Source organism: Rutidosis leptorrhynchoides, chromosome 10, assembly GCF_046630445.1.
Source record: "Rutidosis leptorrhynchoides isolate AG116_Rl617_1_P2 chromosome 10, CSIRO_AGI_Rlap_v1, whole genome shotgun sequence".
Lineage (NCBI taxonomy): Eukaryota > Viridiplantae > Streptophyta > Magnoliopsida > Asterales > Asteraceae > Rutidosis > Rutidosis leptorrhynchoides.
The window spans coordinates 157,078,460-157,080,562 of record NC_092342.1 but is presented as its reverse complement, the minus strand read 5'-3'; the positions used below and the strand labels follow the sequence as shown (position 1 = coordinate 157,080,562).

The window sequence follows — 2,103 nt, the reverse complement described above, 5'->3', positions numbered from 1 at the left end:
GTGTTGGTTTCAATTCTCCAAGGTCTAGTTTAGCGTATAGTGAATACGGCATTAGATTTATACTAGCACCTAAGTCTGCCAATGCTTCTATTGAACTAAGACTACCCAGAAAACATGGAATTGTGAAACTTCCTGGATCAGATAATTTTTCTGGTATCTTATTCAACAGCACTGCAGAACAATTAGCATTCATAGTAACAGTCGAGAGTTCTTCCATTTTCTTTCTATTTGTGATTAGATCTTTCAGAAATTTAGCATATCTAGGCATTCCTGAAATCACATCAATGAAAGAAAGATTGAAATTTATCTGTTTAAACATATCCAAGAATTTGGATTGCTCGGCTTCAAGTCTCTCTTTTCTCATTTTACTTGGGTAAGGAAGTGGTGGTTGGTATGGTTTAATATAAGGTTTAGCCTTAACTGTGTTATCTTCATTAACCTTTTCAACTACTAGTTCTTTTTACCTTATCTTGATCAGATTGTGGTTCTTGTGGAGTAGGAATAGCTTCATCAGAAATTACAGGCATTTCAGGTGATTTAAGTGTAATACCACTTCTTGTGGTAATGGCTTTAGCTGTTTCATTCCGGGGGTTAGCATTTGTATCACTAGGTAGACTTCCCGGTTTTCTTTCACCTATTAACCTTGCTAGGTTAGTTACTTCTTGTTACTTCTTGTACCACTTCTTGTTGATTTCTAAATGCTTGAGCATTTTGTTCATTGGTTTGTTTCTGAGATGTGAAAAAACTGTGTTTGAGATTCAACTAGCTTCGACATCATATCTTCTAAATTTGGCTTTTTATCATCGGTTTGTGGTGGTTTGTTTTGAAAAATATGTCTTTGCTGATTGTAAGTATTATTGGATACTTGTTGATTACTAGGACCTTGTTGGTTGTTGTATGGAACATTTCGGTTATAATTCTGGTTTTGATTGTAGATTGGTCTTGGCGGTTGATAATTATTCTGATAATTATTTCCAGGCCTTTGGTTTATGTATGAAACATTCTCTCTTTGTTCCATTGTTAGTTCAATACCGAGACAATCTTTTGTCAAATGTGGTCCTCCACACTGTTCACAACTAATTCGTATTGAGTGAATATCTTTAGTCATCTTTTTCATTCGTCTCTCGACAGCATCTATCTTTGCAGAAATGGAATCTAAGTCATGGCTAGAATTGGCTCTAGCTGCTTTAGATGATCTAAAGATATCTTTTTCTTGATGCCACTCATGTGAGTGGGAAGCAGTGTTATCAATAATTTTGTAAGCATCAGTTGCTGTTTTCTTCATAATGAAACCACCAGCTGCTATATCGATGTCTTTTCGTGTAGTAATGTCGCATCCTTGGTAGAATATTTGTACTATTTGACAGGTGTCTAAACCATGTTGCGGACATCCTCTCAATAATTTTCCAAATCTTGTCCATGCTTCATATAGAGTTTCATTTGGCTTTTGTGTGAACGTAACAATTTCTCCTTGAAGTCTCACGGCTTTAGATGCCGGAAAGAATTGTTTAAGAAATTTTTCAACTAAAACGTCCCATGTATCAATCGCCCCTTCAGGTAACGATTCTAACCAATCTTTGGCTTCTCCCTTCAAAGTCCAGGGAAATAACATGAGATATATCTGTTCATCCTCCACTTCTCGGATTTTAAATAGAGTACAAATCCTGTTAAAGGTATGAAGATGTTCATTTGGATCTTCCTTCGACGCACCACTAAATTGGCATTTATTAGTTACCATGTGTAGAATTTGTCCTTTGATTTCATAATCTGGCGCATTAATGTCAGGTTGAGTAATTGCATGACCTTGGCCAGTGCGTTTAGCTCTCATTCGGTCTTCCATACTTTGAGGTTACAGATTCTCCATGATTGAATTTGTTGAATCTGAATCACTATGGGATTCTAATTTAATGGTTGGTTCCTCAACAATCTTCGTTTGAATGATTGGTGGTTCCGGAGGAAAGATTAGTGGTTCAGGATCTCTGAATTGTCCCTGAATATCCTCCGGGTTCTCAATTGTGAGGTAGGGTTCAAAAAATGGATTATCGGAAATTTAAATTGGAGTACTTGGTCGATTGGATGACGATTCTAAAGAAAAATCAACGG

The 2,103-nt window shown here is 36.4% G+C and overlaps 1 non-coding gene across 1 annotated transcript; it reads left to right on the top strand.

The window, feature by feature from the left end:
* The first annotated feature begins 1,373 nt into the window (after positions 1-1,373).
* On the top strand, positions 1,374-1,480 carry LOC139874061 (small nucleolar RNA R71). Its single transcript, XR_011767763.1, has one exon. It is a non-coding gene; the product is annotated as a small nucleolar RNA R71 (small nucleolar RNA).
* The last annotated feature ends 623 nt before the right edge of the window (positions 1,481-2,103 follow it).